We start from the raw sequence: 22,470 nt of genomic DNA on the forward strand, positions 1-22,470 counted from the left end.
TTTTAAATAATTAAAAAATGAGCAGTTATGACTACACTATCTAACTGTATAATAGCTTATATGTGATGTTATGCACCTTTGGTGTAGTCAGATTGTTTAGAATCAAACATTTTGCATTCAAATCAACTCCCTGAATGGTTGAATGGTTGAAGGCTAAATGGTTTTGCCCTCTGCAGGGAGCCACTGGCCATGGCACAGTCAACCTTTGCTTAGGTCGTTGGGGGGCTCCTTTCATCCAGAGACCAAAGGAACCAGAGCGAGAACATAACTGGTTTGCAACAATAAAAGCTTTACAGCTCATTGCTGGGCAATGAAATATTTAATGAACCCAGTTTGATCACAGATTACAAAGACAATTTATTGGAAGAGATGCTTTATTGTTTTATTAATGATCTATTAATGATAAAAATTTCATTTAATGTTTATATATACTGATTACATAACATTGTAAATTTACATCTACCTTTCTATATTGTTCATTCCTGGATGGACCTCAGAAAAACTCTCACAACTTTATATTACAGTTGTAGCAGCTGGACCAATCACAATTATACATTCTATTTAATTAATCCTCCAGCAAACCCCCTCACCCAGCAACAAAATTAGCTGCCTAGGTGTCTGTAACAATCCCCCAAAAGGGCAGAACGAGCCCCTGGTTTCCATGGCAGCAAAGGCATGTTTTTTACAATGTGAAAAAATTTGAAATGCACAGGCCATATGAAAGACCCATGAAGCCCATAAAAAGGATTACTTTCCATTAATTCACAGCCAAACCTTTCAATGAATAAACATGTATTACTGTTTTGTATATTGTATTTGTGCTGGCTACTGTATACAGGACACCAGGGCACCATACAGACTTTATCAAAGAATTTGTTGACTTTCTATCAGAGTTAGTACTGGCTGTAGATAAAGTCCTAATTGTTGGTGATTTTAATGTACATGTAGATAACGAAAAAAAGATGCATTAGGATTGGCATTTAAAGACATTCTTAACTCTATTGGAGTTAGACAACACGTGTCAGGACCTACTCATTGTCGTAATCATACTCTAGATTTCATAGTATCACATGGATTTAATGTTGATGCCGTTGAAATTCTGCAGCAGAGCGATGACATCTCAGATCACTATCTGGTCTTGTGTAAACTACATTTAGCCAAGGCTGCAAAGCCGACTCCATGTTACAAATATGTTAGACCTATCACTTCTGCCACTAAAGAATGCTTTATAAATAATGTTCCTGATCAGTTTCATCATCTCAGCATCCCAGATAGCTTAAAAGAACTAGAGGTATTTTGCATATCATGGAAAGAGAGCACGATTGCAAACAGATAGGCCTTAAAAACTGCGAGATCTGCTTATTTTTCAACCCTATTAGAAGAAAATAAACAAAGCCCTTGATATTTATTTGAAACCGTGGCTAAACTAACGAAAAATAAAGATTCAAGCCCAGATGTTTCCAAGCAGCACAGCAGTAATGCCTTTATGAACTTTTTTAATTACAAGATTGAAAATATCAGGGAGAAAATTATAACTGTGCAACCGTCTACTACAGTATCGCATCAGACAGTACAGTGTAGTCTCACTGACGAAAATTTTTATTCATTCATTGCTTTAGGAGAGGGTGAATTTTATAATCTCGTTAAATCATCTAAATCAACAACATGTATGTTAGACCCTATACCGACTAAACTATTGAAAGAGATTCTGCCTTCCAGAAGTCATTGATCCTCTTCTTAATATCATTAATTCATCTTTGTCATTAGGATATGTACCAAAAACTTTAAAGCTGACTATGAGTTAAAAAATAACGCAACTTGATCCTACAGAATTAGTCAATTACAGGCTGATCTCGAATCTACTTTTTCTGTCAAAGATACTAGAAAAGGCAGTATCTTCACAACTATGTTCCTTTTTAGAAAGAAATGATATCTGTGAGAATTTTCAATCAGGATTTAGACCGTATCATAGTACTGAGACATCTCTATAGAGGCACAAATGATTTGCTCTTATCATCCGATCGTGGTGTATCACTCTATTGTGCTACTCGATCTTAGTGCTGCATTTGACACTATCGACTACAACATTATTTTAAAGAGACTCGAAAATTATGTTGGCATTAGTGGAATTCCACTAGCATGGTTTAAATCATACTTATCTGACCGTTATCAGTTTGTAGCAGTAAATGAAGAGATGTCTCATTGATCAAAATTTCAGTATGGTGTACCACAAGGCTCAGTACTAGGACCGTTGCTGTTCACTCTGTACATGCTACTCTTAGGAGATATCATTAGGAAGCATGGCATTAGTTTTCACTTTTATACTGATGATACTCAGCTCTATATTTCTTCACGCCCTGACGAAACTTACCAATCCACAAAATTAACAGAATGCATAGCTGATTTAAAAAACTGGATGACTAGTAATTTCCTACTACTTAATTCTTGAAAAAGCAGATTCTAATTATTGGACAAAAAACTTCCTCTCATAATAACCTAGAATACTGTCTAACACTTGTCAAGTCTTCGTGTCGGTTAAGAACCTGGGTGTGCTCTTTGATACCAATCTTTCATTTGAAAGTCACGTGTCTAGTATCTGGAAAAACTGCATTATTTCGTCTTAAAAATATATCTAAATTACGTCATATGCTCTCATTGAAAAAAGCAGAACGATGCAAAAAAGCAGATGGTTCATGCGTTCAAGACATCAAGGGCTAGATCATTATAATGCTCTACTGCGTGGTTGCCTTGCACGTTTAATACATAAACTACAGTTGGTCCAAAATGAAGCCGCTAGAGTTCTTACCAGAACCAGGAAGTATGACCATTTTAGCCCGGTTCTGTCAACACTGCATTGACTCCCTACATCGTATACATTTTAAAATATTGCTGATTACTTACAAAGCACTAAATGGTTTAGCTCCCCTGTACTTGAGTGAGCTCTTAACATATTATAGTCCTTCACGTCTATTGCGTTCTCAAAATTCTGGCCAGTTGATAACTCATCGACTGCTGGCGGTAGATCCTTTTTCTTTTTAGCACCAAAACTTTGGAACAATCTTCCTAACATGGTCTGGGAAGCAGACACAGTCTGTCAGTTCAAATCTAGAATAAAAACACATCTCTTTGGCTTAGCATACACATAACACATTATAGACTTCTATAATTCAATGTTAGGCTGCATAGTTTAGATCAGCCAGAACCGGGAACACTTCCCATAAATCCTGATGTACTTTGTACAACATAAGAAGGATGGCGTCTAATATTAGTCTCTCTGTTTATCCCGAGGTTTACCGCAGTCCGCCGGATCCAGGCCATATCCAGATCTGATGAACGACCATCGCATGGACACCACGACAACGCATCCCTATAGTGACAGCCTCATCAACACTGTGAAGGCCTCATGGACACCTCAACAAACTCGTCTCCATACCGGTGTGATGACTCCGACCCCCAACCAGATGGAACTGGATAAATATTGTGAAAGTTCTGATCCCATCTGACTTCTGACCTATAATGCTGCCTAAATGATAATAATACACTGTTCGTTCATTGGCCAAAGGATGACTGGCCCCCTGACTGAGCCTGGGTTCTCCCAAGGTTTTTTCTCCATTCTGTCACCTGATGGAGTTTTGGTTCCTTGCCACTGTTGCCTTTTTCGCCTTTCTTCGCCTTTGTCGCCATTGGCTTTTGGCTTGCTTAGTTGGGGACATTTAATTTTATATTTAACAATATTATTACAACATTATTTGACTGTTATCTCTGTAAAGCTGCTTTGAAACAATCTGTATTGTAAAAAGCGCTATATAAATAAAGTTGACTTGACTTATTGGTATCATGCTTTCTATCAAAATAATCCTTGATTTAATGCCCTGGGCATTGGGGTATCACCTCCTTACAGCATGCATTGTATGTCAGAGCATAATGGGACATCATCTAACCATTAACCATCTCCTCTTAACTTACTCCCTGGTTTCTAATTTTCACTTTCTCTTTACCCATACTTAATTCTTCTCAATATATATTTTCACTTTAACCTTTTTAGGTGCATCCCTTCCTGAATGCCAGTTACTCAATTCATTAAAGGGACAATGTGTAGTTCTTTCTTTTGATATATTGCATGTTCAGATTTTCATACAAATAAATATTCTGGGGGCCATGACATTTTTGTGAAAATTATCAAAAATGTTGGTGGTGGCTTGCAACTTTTTTTTTAAAAAACACTAGAGAGTTAATTAAATTGAAATGTGTAACAAGAGTTTTTATAGTTATTGAGGATTTTGAATAGCACACTGGTCTACTCCACTTTAAGGATGGGAACACACATGTTGTGATCTAGGCATTGGAGCTGAATACACAGCAGCCTTGCACAACCATGGAGTGATGCCCAACACTAACTGAACAGTTGAGAAAATCTTGGTTACTAATGTAACCCCCGTTCCCTAAAGGAGGGAACGGAGACGTTAAGTCAGAACTGAACTGACGAATTGGGATCTCGCCTGAGAGCCCAATCAACCTTCGAGTGGTAAAAAAAAAAAACCTACTGGACATTGGTGAGTGAGATTTTGCATCGCAAACCACTCCTCGCTTCGGCGGGCACATAAGGAAGTGAGCAGCACTCACTCATTTATCCCAATTCAACTTTGATACTGCTGTGATCGGTTGCTCTCGTCTGCCTTGCTGCTGGTCTGCGTCTGTAAGCTCCCTATAGCTTTCTGTTTATAATCTCCATTCACTATCATTCCTTTTTGTTTATATTGCTAAATATAACTTACTCATCAACATGTATTAGATATTGTCTAATATTGCCTATCACATTAATCTACCATCACTAGCTTTTATCTAAATCGTCATCGAAAATATCAGAACGAGAGACACGCATCCAAACTTTAAATTATGTTTTATTGACTAGGTTCGGGAGGAACACGTTCTAATGATCAAACAATCAAGTCATTCCAACCAGCTGTCAGCAATCAGTAATCAACAGGTCCACCAAATCAACATGAGTAAGGCCTATAAATATATGCAGTCGACTCACCCTTATAACTCAACAGTTTTCAGCATCTTGGCTCGCCGTTTTGCTACCATGTCACACCAAAGCTCTTTATCTGATCAGGAAACAAACATCCCCAGGGATCCGCCATTGCTTTCTGCCGGTGTACTGACAATTTGTGCTGCCTTGTTGAAAAATGCTACTGTAGCGCGAATCGATAGCAGAGTCTGACGATTTGTGCTGCCTTGTCGAAAAATGCTACCCAAGCGCGAATTGATCACAGAGAATGTCGATTCATTCTCTATTGTTTCCATAATGGTGTAAATCTCACAATATTATGACATCGTTATTTCATTTAAAACAGGGTAAGTGTATGGGGAGCATATTTTGATATTTTAAATGAATTAGCAATTACCACATTTGATAACAAGTAAAAATGACATTATCGTATATTATATGAAATACAATTATTATAAAATTTGAAGTAATGAGTACTGTATACTGTACTGTTTTTATTCATAAAACGGTGTGAAAAGTAAAAATTATCATAAAATATTCAACTTTGACCTGTCAAAATACACCTTTCCTACAAGTCTCCACAGCAAGCATGCATAGATTTATGGACGTGCTAACGCAGAAGAGAACTGAGTCTGCACGTGCGCATAACCAGTAAGTATCACATCTCGATGGGTAGCATGAATCGTCAGAACACCGGCCCCAGGATTATTCCTCCTACGCTGGACATTGTACCTGAGCCCCAGGGTTCTTCACGCGGCACGCCTGCCAGAACAGCCCTGCGCTCGCGAAGACTTCGAGGCCAGTCTTCGCCGCCCCCGGCAAGACTTTCATCTTCCTACCCGGCCTCCGCCTAGCACTCAGCCGTCCCGACGATCCCATCTATCGGGAAACAGCCCTTCACCGCGGCCACAGCGCCGCATGCAGCCTCCCATCAGCCTCTCAGTTTTAAACTCCCGCTGTTCATAACCCATTATCACTCACCAATGTCCCGTTGTAGACACAACGCGAGGCTATCGCTGCTAGCAGCACAGGCCCAACCATTTCAACAGTTTTACCCAACAGGTTATAACCCCGCCCACTTCACGTGGCCTGCAGCTCCAGTAGCTCAAACAAGCGCGAGCCCGCTTCCGCTTGCTGCACAAACCTACACTTCATTCTATCATCCTTCCTTTTCTTTCTATCCTCCAACTAATTTTCCTTTCCAAGCCACACATGGTAATCTAAGCGTGAGGCCACCGCCAACATTCGCAGCCATGGCTTATACCCTTCCCAGCTCTCTCATTCAAACTAAACTGATCGATTGCTGTTCGACTTGCTGATCGATTGCTGTTCCTGATCCTGATCGATTGCTCCTGTCTGCCTAGCTGCCTGCTGTGTTTTGTTTGCTTCGATGCTGTAAGCTCCGTCTAAGCCTCGTATTAGCTTTGTATTTCTTTCTGTTTTGAACCATCATTTACTACCATTTCTAGTTGTTTATACTACTAAATACAGCTTAGACAACATCTCAGATTAACCTGACATTGCTAGCTTCCGTTATTGTTAGCACAACACGCTAGTAACTCGCTAGCCTGTTAACGCGCCACCTGTGCGCTCAGTTATTTATTTGTTTTTATCTCACGCGCCCGCGCCTCTGAGTTCATAAAAAGCCCAGGTGAGTAAGAATCAGTCAACAAACACGGTGAGTCTTTTCCTGTTATTGTCACCTGCACTTCATGTTACATGTTTAGCATAGCCTTGTCACGACACACACGGGACAGAAGATCCAATTTGCAGCAGTTTATTAATATAAGGGTAATCCAAATCGTAGTCTTCCAGGCAGGGGTCAAAATCCAAATAATCCAACTAAACATGAAAACAAAACACAAACCAACAAGAAAACCGACCAAGGAAGTGGTGACATCTAACAACGAATCCGTACACATACTAACACAGACAGGAAATATACACACAGATCTAACAAGACTAACAATGAACAGCTGGGAACAATGATGACGGGGAACAGCTGAGTGCAATGAACTGATGAGTGACAGTGACAGACAGAATGCTGGGAAATGAAGTCAATAGTGAAGGACACCGTGATAACGAGGACCTCTAGTGACAAACAAGGGAACACAACCAGACACTGTGACAAGCCTTCCCCGTCGGCAATATAGGGTTTATATGTGATAAATGCAAAGAAACAGTCAGGCTGACGGAGAAGATTTCAGAATTAGAAACACGCATCCAAACCATAGACTGTAAAAAAATATGGACGTAGTATCCATGACGTCACCCGTAGGTTTCTGAAGAGCGTTTTTGAAGCCTAAAGTGGGCGGAGTCACTCGTCGCCATCTTGGAAGCGCGTCACAGTGCGTCACTCCCGGATAAGCGAAAATGGGCAAAAAGGCGGGATGTGGGTGGTGTTGAGGTGCCTGGATGCTGAAACTACGCCCGCCTAGCTCGACGTGATCGAGTTTGCTCAGGCTAAGCTAATGTGCTACTGGCCTCGCGCTAAAGTGACAGCTGACTTGAAGTAGACCTAACGCCAATAGTTAAAGTTTATGTTTTTGCCCTTGGAAATACTATAATAGTTAAAAGACATAACTAACCATGAGACTAACGTGTATTGTGATGCATTATTATTCTCATGCAGTAACTTACAATATTTGCTCTGAGTGTGTGTGTGTGTGTGTGTGTGACAGTGATAAATGCGCATACATGTCAGTCAGCGCGGCAATGCACGTCAAGTTCGTAGAGAGCTTTACTCAGTCCATTTTAAATTCTGATAGATATTACCTAAGAAGTTCAAGTAATGCACTAGAAATCCGCGCTCATTTAAGGGACGAAAAGAAAGCACTGACACCTGCAGGATTTAATCTGACGGTAACGTTACTTTTTATTGAACACTAAAAGCATATTATAACATAGTCTATCTGCTCCGTAAGATCAACGGTAAGTTACAGCAGAACGAGTGTGGCCTCTATACCTTAGACGTTTTTAAATCTGAACTCCAAAAAGCAACGATATTGTCAGACATCCATGAGTGCATGTTCACAGAGGAAAACAACTGAAGAACAGCGCTGGTTGTTCTCTCGATACTCGACAACGACGGAATCCAACGGCGTGGGCGAAGGTATAAGGGCGGCGTGTAATAAACTGTATGAAATAATCCCGAAAAGAGTACAAACACGGCAGAGATGACAAGTTCAGCAGCTGGAATCAGCTGAGGTGACATGATGGCTAACAGAGAGCAGACAAACGGCTAGTAATAACAGCAGCGGCAATCCACCTGCCACTCAAGTGGCCACGCCCTTGATTATGCAGGAATTTAATGCTTAATATAATTTAAACGGATGAGTTATAAAAAAATTCACCCCCCTCACAGTTGTCATGAAGGGCAAAATTAGCTGTATAGACCAAAACAACTTAAGGCACCAGGCTGTAAACATAATTTTTTCGGCTGTAAAGTTGGGCATTTTAACATGTGGGAGATACAGATTTGGCTCACTTTTGCAGTCAGCCTCAAGCGGCCAGTCGATGAATTGCAGTTTAATTCACTTCCGTGTTGGTTTCAAGAGGGAGACAGGGAGGTTGCCGCTTGATCCAAACTTTAATTGAGGATAGTAAGTGTGCTAGAGCTTTAGATTCTATTTTGGATGCGCCTAGCATAGTGAACTCTTTACATGATTCGGTTCCGGCTGAATTATTGCCTGTGCAGCCAGGCAGATGGGTGACAGTGAGGGATCGCTCTAGTCGCGGATCAAAAAACCACTCTTCCGTTCCGATTACCACAACAAATCGATTTGCCCCACTCAGTGAAACACCCACTGAGAATTCTGTTGATTGTGCCCTGGTAATTGCCGATTCTATTACACGGAACGTGAAAATAGGGACACCAGCCAACATAGTCACATGTTTGCCGGGAGCCAGAGCGCCTGACATCAAAGCAAATTTAAAAGTGTTTGCTAATGCTAATCGTAAATACTCTAAGATTGTTATTCACGTCGGCACTAATGATGTTCGACTCCGCCAGTCGGAGATCACCAAAATTAATATTAAAGAGGTGTTTGAACTCGCAAGTACGATGTCAGGCACTGTAATTTGCTCTGGCCCCCTTCCTGTTCGAAGGAGTGATGAGATAGTTAGCAGATTGTCATCACTCAATGGCTGGCTGTCTAAGTGGTGTCCACAAAATAATATAGAATTCATAGACAATTGGAAAAGTTTTTGGGGCAAACCTGACGTGTTGAAAAGAGATGGTATTCATCCCTCCTGGGATGGTGCTGCTCTTCTCTCTAGTAATTTGGCTCATAGTCTTAGAGACAAAACATGACAATCTGGGGCTCTGTCACGACCGCTAGTTTCCCCGTTCACACACAAAGGTCGAGCTCTCCCGAATACTGACGGGTTCTGGAACTACAAATCCCACCATGCTTCACTCAGGCACTGATTACACCCTCACCTGTGGATAATGATCACGCTCACAGCTGCACCTCATCCCCAGCCTTATATATTCTCACGCTCACTGCTTGGTCACTGCGAAGTATTGTTTCACCATTGTGTTCAATTCCAAGCGCTTTCCCCGATTGTGATCCTGCCTGTGTGTTTGACCAACTGCCTGTTCTCTGGATCTTCTCCTGTCTGCCGCCTGCCCACTGACCCTACTGCCTGTTCTCTGGATCTTCTCCTGTCTGCTGCCTGCCCACTGACCCTACTGCCTGTTCTCTGGATCTCATCCTGTCTGCTGCCTGCCCAGATCTCCTGCCTGGTTTCCTTTATGCTACTGTCTGTTCTATTCCATTGATTCTCGCTGGTACTGGACCCTTGCCTGTTGACTCTGCTTTTCCTCAATAAACTGTTGAAAATGGATCTGACTGTATCTGATGACTCACAACAGAATACTTCGCCATACGAAGATCCAGCAACGGTATCTACGTGGTCAGCCGCTTATTCTGCTCAAGCCAATCAGCTCGCGGCTCACCATCACCAGTTAAACCACTTAACCAGGCTAACTGAGGAGTTAATTAAAGCGGTCCGAGCGTTACAAACCTCATCCGCCGACTCATCTTCGGGGTCCGCGCCTCCTTCCGCGCCGCGCGCTCCTGAGCCTCAACCCTCCGCGGGTTCAAACCCCCGTCTTGCTCTTCCCGAGAAGTACGATGGAAACCCAAGTAATTGCAAGGGTTTTATCCTCCAGTGCACAATGTATCTGGCCCAACAACCCATGTCTCATCCCACTGATGACAGCAAAATCGCCTTAGTATTCTCGCTGCTCACCGGTCGGCCCTCGATTGGTTCACAGCAGTATGGCGACCGGATGGTTCCTCCTTCCCCACCTTTGCTGATTTCCTTCAGAAGTTTCGGGCGGTCTTCGAACATTCCAAGGAGGGTAAGGGAGCGGAGGACCGTCTCCTGGAAATCGTGCAGGGTCGGTCAACAGCCGCTGATTATGCTCTCGAATTCCGCACCCTCGCGGCTCAGACGGACTGGACCGACAATGCATTGAAGGTGGTCTTCCGGCGAGGCTTAAACCATGAGCTGCAAGCCGAGCTGGCCTGTCGCGATGAGGGAAAGGACCTTGATCAATTCATTCACTTATCTATCCAAATAGACCACCTCATGCGAGCTCGTCGTCCCGGCCAGCGACTTATGTCTTCCATCCGCAACTTTCCCTTCCCTCGAGGTTCTCACTCTGCGTCAACAGAGACCAGCGAACCCATGCAGATAAACACCTCCCGCCTGACTCCAGAGGAGAAGGAGAGAAGAAGGTCTCAGAATCTATGTCTGTACTGCGGAGGGGCTGGCCACTTTCGTCTCCACTGTCCCACACGACCACCTCTGAGAGATGTAGCACCGGTGAGTCCAGTGGCGCAGATAGGATTTTTTAACTGGGGGGGACCAAGCTGTCAGCAAATGATTTAAACTAAATTCGTTATTTTGCGTAATTTGGGCTTTAACTAGTGCTCAAGTAGTTACTTTGCGTAATTTGGGCTAATGATTTGCACTAAAAAGCCATTGGGGGATTCTTATTTGAAATCATGGATAAACAACAATGAACAAAGGTAAACAAAGGCCTACCTGATCACCACTAGCAATGCATGATCATACTATTATTTGACTAGTATCACCCACCAAAACTTCATGTCTTCAGCAAAGTATGTTTTGTGGCTGCCCTCCTGCAGATCCTCACTTGCCTGACTAGGGCAGAGGTCTTCAATCCTGCTCCTGGAGGGCCGCTGTCCTGCAGAGTTTAGTTCCAACCCTAATCAAACACACCTGAAACACACAGCTCATCAAGCTCTTCAGGATCGCTTGAATATACAAAGGCAGGTGTGCTGAAGCAGGTTGGAACTAAACTGTGGCCCTCCAGGAGCAGGATTGAAGACCTCTGGACTAGGGCCTGCCTTACTGTCATCAGAAATCGCCTGCAGGCCAGGAGGACAACATTTTAAATCTTATAATTTCAGTTAACCCTCTATACCTCTATAGAATTTCACAACAATGTGAAATACAACATATTCCTGAGAATGAATGTCTAAAACTACTATTTCAAAAATGTCTAAGAATAACTCAATTTTAAATTTAAGTGTTAATTACAAGTTTGTTGCAATTTATAGATTAGAAATATCTTTCAAATGATGTATGACAAATTAAGAAATGTTTTTCATAGCCCATAATTTAAGAATCTACATCCTCCGTTGCTCCAGTCCATACAATAGAAAAAACATGATTTCCTGCTATAAGAGGATGTCAAAAGTTTATGTAGGCCTTTATTTGTTGTTTGCATAAACCTTGCACCACACAAATTTACTTATTATGATTATTTTTATAGTGGCTTACACGACAGTGAACATACCTCAGTCAATTTATACAGTACAATGGGTTAAATGATAAGATAAAACATTATTTCCTGACGACGATAAATTGTTTGATTTATCCAACCATTCTTTTTGTGTTCATTCATTATTTGTCTCTGTCCACTCACCTAAATGCATAGTTATGCTCTCCACATTTTGCTGTGTTTACTAAGTGCAAAAGCCTTCTTGCCATTATTGTCAGACTAGCTATTCCCCTTAACAAATCTAATCTGCCACATCTGGGAAAGTCAACAGGCATAGGATACTTACATTGTTGTTTTTGAAAAAATGAGGTGATTGTTTTTTGTCTCTTCATTGCCTTTATGTGGCATTTATACAGTCGATTTTTTTCAGTTCAGAAAATCACCGACTCAGCTCAGTCATAGATTGTATATGATCACTATGGTTACCGGCCCGCCCCTACAGGCACGATTGAGGCAGCTACCAGCTCCTCATAGGACCCCGGCGACGTCACTCAGGAGTCGTAGCACACACCCAGAAGAGAGTGTAAACGTCGGTGGCATGATGGCATCGTGTGTTTATTGACAACAGAACAGCGTGTTGTGAGAACGTGGGTACAAACAAAGTAATGGTGACCGGTGTAGATTATTATTGTGTGTCAGTCCGCGTCTGCCCCGACCCGATTCTGAAGCAGCGGCGGGCCGGGAAACTACTTTGGCTAATGTATATGGCGAAAACACTGGTTAATCCTCTGTTTTACCGATTTTTGTCGCCTTTCGTAGGGATAGTGAGGGCGGGGGACGGATCGGGTCACTATGAATCTGGGGGGGTCATGTCCCCCCCGTCCCTAGTGCCATCTGCACCCCTGGGTGAGTCTAACTATTGATTCTCTCAATCCCAATTCCTGTGTCTCTGTACCCCTTGAGTTCATGATTAATGGCCAAGCAGTGTTTACGTCCGCCTTAATTGATTCTGGGGCCGCTGGGAACTTCATGTCCCGAGATTATGCCAGGCGTCACAAGATTGCTCTGATTCCCTGTTCTTGTCCCCTCGCAGTCGAAGCAGTCGATGGGCGGCCGCTAGGCTCTGGCCTGGTCACCCACATCACTCAGGAAGTTCGCATGCAGACTGGTGCCCTTCACCGTGAGACCATTCAATTTTTCGTATTACATGCTCCACACACACCTGTCATTCTGGGCCTGCCCTGGCTCCGTAAGCACGATCCTCATATCCAATGGGCAACTGGTCAAATCATCTGCTGGGGGAGGAACTGTCATACTACCTGTCTCACCACTGTTACACCCTTACCAGTCCTGAGTATCACTGAGCCCCAAGAGTACACTATTACGAATCATCTTCCATCTGTATATCACGATCTGTCAGAGGCTTTCAGCAAAACGAAGGCTTCAAGGCTTCCTCCTCACCGCGCCAATGATTGTGCCATTGATCTGGTGCCAGGGACTGTTACTCCCAGGGGTTGCATCTTCCCGCTCTCTCAACCTGAGACCGAGGCCATGCGAAGATATATCGAGGAGGAATTGGTGAAAGGCTTCATTCGGCCTTCAACGTCCCCTGCATTGGCAGGTTTTTTCTTTGTTCAGAAGAAAGACGGCGGTCTCCGACCCTGCATTGATTATAGAGCTCTCAATGACTGCACGACCAAATTCCGCTACCCACTACCCTTAGTGCCTGCCGCCCTGGAGCTCCTTCGCAAAGCCAGAGTCTACACCAAACTGGATCTGCGGTGTGCCTATAACTTGATCCGCATTCGCGAGGGAGACGAGTGGAAAACCGCCTTTTCCACCTGCACGGGGCACTATGAATATCTAGTTATGCCATTCGGCCTGGCGAACAGTCCAGCGGTCTTCCAGTCCTTTATCAACGAGGTATTTCGGGATATGCTCCATCGAACTGTCATCGTCTACATTGATGACATCCTAGTTTATTCAGACAACTTAAAAGACCACATTCTTCACGTCCGGGCAGTCCTCCAGAGACTCATTCAGCACCAACTTTACGCCAAGATTGAGAAGTGCGAATTCCACCAAACCTCTACCACCTTCCTAGGCTATGTCATCAGTCCCGAAGGCGTGGCTATGGATGAGGGTAAGGTCAAGGCCGTTGTAGAGTGGCCGCAACCCACCACTCTGAAGGCGTTACAACGGTTCCTTGGGTTTGCGAACTTCTACCGACGCTTCATCAGGAACTTCAGCACGGTGGCTGGGCCTCTGACCTCGCTGGTGCGGAAGAACACAGTACGTCTCCCTTGGAATAAGGACGCAACCCACGCCTTCAACCAACTCAAACACCGATTCACTACGGCTCCCATCCTGCACCACCCAAATCCGGAGTTACCGTTTGTAGTTGAGGTGGACGCCTCCAACACGGGCTTGGGCGCCATCTTGTCCCAACGGCAAGGCTCTCCCTCCAAGTTGCACCCCGTCGCCTACTACTCCAGGAAGCTCAATGCAGCAGAGCGGAACTATGACGTGGGTGATCGGGAACTGCTGGCTATGAAGGCCGCTTTCGAGGAGTGGCGGCACTGGCTGGAGGGGGCCTCACATCCCTTCACGGTATTTACGGATCACAAAAATCTAGAGTACCTCCGTACAGCCAAGAGGTTGAATCCCAGACAGGCCAGATGGTCTTTGTTCTTCAGTCGGTTTCAGTTTACGGTCACTTACCGTCCCGGGTCAAAGAATACTAAAGCAGATGCAATGTCTCGCCAGCACGACCCGGACCTGACCTTCCAGTCCCCTGAAACCATTCTGAACCCCGACCTTGTTCTCTGCCCAATCCAGTGGGATATCGAGACCGAGCTCAGCCAGGCCAACGCCCAGGAAGAAGTTCCCCCAGAATGTCCTCCAGATAAGGTTCACGTCCCCGAGACGTTCCGAAGACGAGTCATGGAACACGTACATGCTCTTCCCAGCTCTGGGCACCCAGGAATAACGGCAACCATCCAACTCCTTAAAAATCACTATCGGTGGTCCACGTTAGTCCACGATGCCACCCAGTTCGTCCAACAGTGCCAAAACTGTAACGCCCAGAAGGCGTCTCGACTACTTCAACCACTTCCAATTCCACAGCGCCCCTGGTCACATATCGCTGTTGACTTTGTCACCGACTTGCCCTCTTCCAACGGTTACACCACCATCCTCACTGTGGTAGACCGTTTCTCTAAGGCCTGCCGCCTAATCCCACTCACCAAACTTCCCACTGCCCTACAGACGGCCGAACACCTCTGCAACTCAGTGTTCCGGTTCTACGGGCTGCCCGACGATATCGTATCCGATAGGGGTCCCCAATTCACCTCTCGAGTCTGGGCAGCCTTCTTCCAAATGCTTCAGGTTAACGTAAGCCTCACGTCCGGGTACCATCCCCAGGCCAATGGACAAGTCGAGCGCCTCAACCAGGAGATCATTCGGTTCCTTCGATCCTACTGCCACCTTCATCAGGAGGATTGGAGTCGGTACTTAATGTGGGCTGAGTACGCCCAGAACTCACTTAGAAAACCTTCTACGGGACTGACTCCTTTCCAATGTGTCCTCGGATTCCAACCACCCCTGTTCCCATGGTCCGGCGAACCAACGAATGTCCCATCTGTGGAGGATTGGTTAAAACGCAGTGAGGAGACATGGAACCTTGCACACACTCACCTCCAACGGGCCATCAACCGCTGCAAGAGACAGGCCGACCGACACCGCCGACCCAACCCGGAGTATCGGCCTGGTCAATGGGTCTGGCTCTCCACTCGAGACCTCCGTCTTCGGCTCCCCTGCAAAAAGCTCAGCCCGAGATATGTGGGTCCTTTCAAGATCCTTCGGCAGATCACCCCAGTGTCATATCGGCTTGCCCTGCCTAATCACCTCCGCATTGCTCCTACCTTCCATGTCTCGCTGCTCAAGCCAGCCACAGGGCCTATCGAGGGAGGAGAGGAGAGAGCCGCAGATTTGACTCTGCAATCCCTCTTGGTGGAGGGTGAAGAGACCTATCTAGTGCACGAGCTCTTAGACTCCAGGCGCCGGGGTGGCTGTCTACAGTATCTCGTTGACTGGGAGGGGTTTGGTCCAGAGGAACGATCGTGGGTCAACGCCAAAGATATTCTGGATCCCACGCTTACCCAAGAGTTCCACCTAAACCACCCAACAAGACCGGCCCCACGACCACGTGGTAGACCCCGTCGTCGCCAACATTCTCGCGCCGGGAGTCGCTCGCAGGGAGGGGGCTCTGTCACGACCGCTAGTTTCCCCGTTCACACACAAAGGTCGAGCTCTCCCGAATACTGACGGGTTCTAGAACTACAAATCCCACCATGCTTCACTCAGGCACTGATTACACCCTCACCTGTGGATAATGATCACGCTCACAGCTGCACCTCATCCCCAGCCTTATATATTCTCACGCTCACTGCTTGGTCACTGCGAAGTATTGTTTCACCATTGTGTTCAATTCCAAGCGCTTTCCCCGATTGTGATCCTGCCTGTGTGTTTGACCAACTGCCTGTTCTCTGGATCTTCTCCTGTCTGCCGCCTGCCCACTGACCCTACTGCCTGTTCTCTGGATCTTCTCCTGTCTGCTGCCTGCCCACTGACCCTACTGCCTGTTCTCTGGATCTCATCCTGTCTGCTGCCTGCCCAGATCTCCTGCCTGGTTTCCTTTATGCTACTGTCTGTTCTATTCCATTGATTCTCGCTGGTACTGGACCCTTGCCTGTTGACTCTGCTTTTCCTCAATAAACTGTTGCAAATGGATCTGACTGTATCTGATGACTCACAACAGGCTCAGGTCAGGAAGCAGACAAACGGGCTAAACCGACCGTCTGCTAGCGTACTCGCGTCACCAAGGTCAGATAAATCCCATCACATAAAGCCTCTTTCACCTAGATATCATCATATAGAGACTGTGTCTGTTCCCCGAATTTGGAAATCCAAAAAACGTCCAAACCGATCTAAGGTTAAAAATGTAATTGATATTCAACAAATAAAAAATAGATATAATACAGATGAGCAAACGATAAAGCTTGGGTTGCTGAATATTCGATCCCTTACTTCAAAAGCGCTCATAGTTAATGAAAATATAGAATCGGTTATACGAGCTGGGCATTGTTCACATTGGAAAACAGTGCACAGAGAAGTTAAAAAAATTAAAACAAGACTACAAAAAAGTCAAGGATGACAACAATAGAAGCGCATCCGATCGGCGTACTAACACGTGGTTTGACCGCCTGGACGCGTTGTTGGGACACAGGCCGGCATTTTCTGGAGCAGCGGTGACAAAAGACTCTGCAATTGCATTTTTGGAATCCATTCATGAATCTGAGGACCAGTCGGTTGAAGGTAAAATATCACACCTCTACATGATATTGTCTTAAACTCTTTGCAGTGATAAAACAAACTAACTTTTTTCAACGTGTTTTTACAGATAAAATGAATGGCCCCAATGATGTGCAGGCAACAGAGACCAGCGTGTTTTCCCCTGCAATCACCCTCGGAGTAGCCCTCATCCCATGTCTTCCGCCGAAACACACACACGACGAGGTATTAAACAACGTTGTCTGTTGATAAAAATATACTTCAAAACTTGGGGTGAAATAATATATCGTGCAACAATATATTGCAATACAAAAATGCAACAATACATATGGTGGATAGTTCACCCAAAATAAAAATTACTGTGTGAGTAAAAATTCAGGTTTTCAGAGTTTTTTTAGTGTCAGTACTACATTAAAATGATGTTGCTATTAATGTAAAAATATAATGCAATGGGGGAATATTTGTTGGTCCTGATAATTCCAAACATCTATGTTACCAATGTTAAGCATATTCGTCTAAAATAATTCAGTATTTTCAGCTTCAGAATCATGAATATGTGTATTGTGGTGTCACCATTGTCCTTGGGTTACAAGCACCAAGACCAAGCATAATCATTTAAACCTACAATGTAACATCAAAGTTAGCATTTTAATCAACAGTACATTTTTTGTTAACCTTTAATCATGTGTCTTGGGAGTATCGCAATAACATTGTTTCGTGATATGTATCGAATCGTGACACGAGGGTATCGTTACACCCCTACTCAAAACTGACCTAATTGTAATCCTAATGGTTTTGAGTCACTGTGTTATTTTTGTATCGCAAACCTAAATGGCCCATAATAAAAAATAAGGAGCATGATGACCCAACACAAGTTTCAGATTTAAGATTTTGTAATGAAAAAGCTTACAATACGTATTTTATGGTTTTCAGGATGGGCTTGTGTATTTATTGTCATGTGTTTCTGCACTTAGAGAAGAGGAAAAGGGATTGTGACTTCCTTGATGCGCTGAGGTAGCCTGGCTCCGCCCTTCTACGCACTTCCGCTCAATTTCATTTTCCTTCAGTACTACGTCTGGGATTGCGCTGTAGACTTTGGTTTTCTCCGATCAATTTTTTACCGGGCCAATCAGCGAACAGAGGGAGTGGCTGAGAACGATGACGTTGATGTCGACTCGTGCGTTATTTTGAGTTGTAGTTCAAAATAAGAAAGATGCAAGCGAAGCCATTCGGTCCGTTGTGGCAACGCTGCCGAATATCAAGAAGTTAAAGCCGGAGCAAGAACAATCTTTGCTTAGTTTTGTGTTTATGGCCATCCTCCCTCGGGGTTCGGGAAAAGACATATGTCACGACCAAACGTCAGCGATTGGTTATGGCAGAGAGAGTGACTCTGGGCAGATCCAATAGTTTTAGACTTCAATAGAATACCCGCCTACAAGGAAGTTAACGCTTGTCAATGGAGCGGTGCCAGAATCTCTGTACAAATGAAATGTACGAGAGTCTGGTAGAACCAGGCTAGCGCTGAGGGACATGGAAGATTCTAAACGGACCACCCTGCAGCTTGGACAAGAACAGCGTGACAAATATATGCAGCTGTTACTTGAGAGCCAGACTGAGGAAAGAGAGATGAAGAGACAGGAGTTGGCATTCCTGCAGTCGGAAGCTGAAGAAAGCAGACGGCAGCAGAGGGACTTTCAGGCCGGGTTTCTTTCTGTTCTTGGACAGTTTGCCCAGTCATTCAAAAAGTAGCCACTTGAACTCTGAGACGGCACTTTAAATTGAACATTGCATTTTTTATTTTTCTCTGCACAATTCTAATTTTTATGAGGGCCGGGTTTCTGTTTCTGTCTGTTCTTGGACAGTTTGCCCAGTCATTCAAGCCACTTGAACTCTGAGATTGCACTTTAAATTGAACATTTGCATTTTTTATTTTTCTTTGCACAATTCTAATTGTTTTATATAGTTTGCATTCCTGCAGAGGGCCGGGTTTCTGTTTGTTCTTGGACAGTTTGCCCAGTTGTTCGAAAATACATTTGTATTTGTTTTTATTTACACAATATATTACTGTTCTGGAAATTTATTTCTTTTCACATGATTGTATTTAAAAAAATATATATTTAGTAAGCAGTACTTGCCATAATTTTAGCTCTTACGGTAAGGTTTTGAAGTGCTGGTTAGATGTAAAACATTTCCGGATGAAAGTGCACAGGTTAAAATAAGCAAAGTGTAGGTAATTTAAGTCACTTATGTAATTACATTTTATATTTGACCGCCAAATATACAGGTGAATCTCAAATTTAGAAATATTGTGCTAAAGTTGTTTCAGTAATCCAACTTAAAGCTGAACCTCGTATATAGACTCATTACATGCAAGGTGTATTACATTTTCAAGCCTGTTATAATTATGACTATATGGCTTACAGCTTATGAAAACTTCACATTTATTCTAATTTGATTTTCATAGCTGAAATATCTCACTTTGCATCTAATGAGTCTATATATTAGTTTCACCTTTAAGTTGAATTACAGAAATAAAGTTTTGCATGTTATTCAAATTTTTCAAGTTTCACCTGTAAACAGAAGGTGACAGAATAAATTAAAACCAAAGCATGTTTCAGAAGTAATCATTTTGATTTACAAAAAAAAGTGTTACACAGCAAAAACAATGTACAACAGGTGTATACAGCATAAAAAAAGTGGATTACAGCACCTGACGGTTATTTTTCCCTTTCCGAAAAAAAAAAGAAAAAAAAAACTTTCTGGAGTGTAGCCAGTGATACTGCAGTTTACTACATTGTAGTCAAAAACTTCATTAGGCCTGTACGTGCATCAAGACCCTCGGCCTCTAAAGTGGATTACAGTGCCCCGTCAGGCTGGTTGAATGTACCCGTAGCCCATTCTTCTCTGAACTCATCACCATTCATTTCACAGAGGTTATGCAGAACACAACATGCTATCACCAGGGATTTGACCTTGTGTGTATTGCAGTCATTTCGTTTTAGCAAACACCTCCATCTGCCCTTTAGTCTGCCAAAAGCATTCTCAACCACCACCCTGGCTCTGCTTGTTTTATGGTTGTACACAGGTTGTTGGGGTGTCAGTCGTCCGTTGTCTGTGAAAGGTTTCATCAGCCAGCTCTTCAAAGGATAGGCTGTATCACCAAGGACATAGTACCCCACATCATGTCCACAAATGTTCTTGGTTACATCAGGTAGTAACAAACCCCTATCCACTAGGTCCCACAATCCTGACAAACGCAGCACTCTGGCATCATGCAGGCTCCCTGGCGCTCCTAAAAAAACATTCCAAAAGACACCTCTTCCATCCACAACAGCCTGTAGAATGATCGAATGCCAGCCCTTTCGGTTGAAGTACTCTGTGTGGTACTCCTCTGGTACAAGAATGGGGATGTGTGATCCATCAATTGCACCTACACACTGAGGCAAACCCCCTCTGGACTCAAAATACGTCTCCATTTCTTTTAACTTTTCACTGTTTGGTAACTGGATAACTTCTTGCATGAGTACCTTCTCAACAGATGAGCAGAAATCGTGAACACAGTGACACACAGTAGCAACTCCGACTCCAAATAAATGAGAGATGCTTCTATACTCAGAGTTGGTCGCAAGTTTCCACAGTGCAATGGCGATTCTTTTTTGAATGGGTACACAATGTCGGTAGTTTGTGTCATGTCTCTCCAGTTGGGGTTGCAATCAACGACAGAGGTACAGAAAAGTATCCTTAGACATCCGGAAATTCTTTATCCACTGTGCTTCGGTGAAAGTTGGAACCACGCTGTCCCACCATTCTGTTGTTCTAGTGTGCATCAAAACCGATCGCGAAACACGATACATTCGATACTACTCCCATATCTAAAACACACTAAAGTTGCAAAAAATAAGTTGATGTAATCGATAATAATATTATTCCCAACTCTTGTTCATTTTTGTGGATTAATTTCTTACCAATCTTGTTCTTTCTGTCCGATGGCGCGCATTCGTCCCATCCATCTCACGGTCAATGTCCTCTATAGCTGATCACAAACATTGTCTACTTTTATATCTAGCATTTTGAGGTATAGTACCCAGGGGCGGCACACTGTCTTAATACGGCCCGGATTGTAGCAAGTGGATTTATGCCTGTTAAGCCCGTTTTGTTTTAGTCTTTTTAGAGGCATAGGCCTAAGGGTCTCTATTTTTGTTCTGTGTTATCTTACTAAGCAGTTAGGCTATGTTTAGCCTATATGTTAATTTCTATGGACTAAAATGACCGGCTGAGGGTTGGTCCTCCAATTGCACTTTATACTTCCTGAGAAAGCATATGCTATGTTCATCATGTGCACTTTGTTCATGACAGTTTTGTGTTGTGAACCTCTTGAATTCAAAGAGAATAAAGAACAAATGTGCATCTTGTCATGGCATTAGAGTTTACATACAGTTCTGTTGTGTTTAATATGAATAGACCCAAGCTATTCACGGATATTGCCAGATAATCACTTTACCTCTACCACACTTTTAACAGACTTGGATCATTTGTGATTTTGTCTGTCATCCTTTCTTGTCTTGAGCCTTCACTTTGCCAATTACAGGTCCTTCTCAAAAAATTAGCATATTGTGATAAAGTTCATTATTTTCCATAATGTAATGATAAAAATTAAACTTTCATATATTTTAGATTCATTGCACACCAACTGAAATATTTCAGGTGTTTTATGGTTTTAATACTGATGATTTTGGCATACAGCTCATGAAAACCCAAAATTCCTATCTCAAAAAATTAGCATATCATGAAAAGGGTCTCTAAACGAGCTATTAACCTAATCATGTGAATCAACTAATTAACTCTAAACACCTGCAAAAGATTCCTGAGGCTTTTAAAAACTCCCAGCCTGTTTCATTACTCAAAACCGCAATCATGGGTAAGACTGCCGACCTGACTGCTGTCCAGAAGGCCATCATTGACATCCTCAAGCAAGAGGGTAAGACACAGAAAGAAATTTCTGAACAAATAGGCTGTTCCCAGAGTGCTGTATCAAGGCACCTCAGTGGGACGTCTGTGGGAAGGAAAAGTGTGGCAAAAAACGCTGCACAACGAGAAGAGGTGACCGGACCCTGAGGAAGATTGTGGAGAAGGACCGATTCCAGACCTTGGGGGACCTGCGGAAGCAGTGGACTGAGTCTGGAGTAGAAACATCCAGAGACATCGTGCACAGGCGTGTGCAGGAAATGGGCTACAGGTGCAGCATTCCCCAGGTCAAGCCACTTTTGAACCAGAAACAGCGGCAGAAGCGCCTGACCAGAAGCGCCTGACTGCGTCCGCTGTGAGACCAAATGCTCACTGGACGGAA

Source organism: Siphateles boraxobius, unplaced genomic scaffold (assembly GCF_051911475.1).
Source record: "Siphateles boraxobius isolate OS27281-9 unplaced genomic scaffold, OSU_SipBor_1 130, whole genome shotgun sequence".
Lineage (NCBI taxonomy): Eukaryota > Metazoa > Chordata > Actinopteri > Cypriniformes > Leuciscidae > Siphateles > Siphateles boraxobius.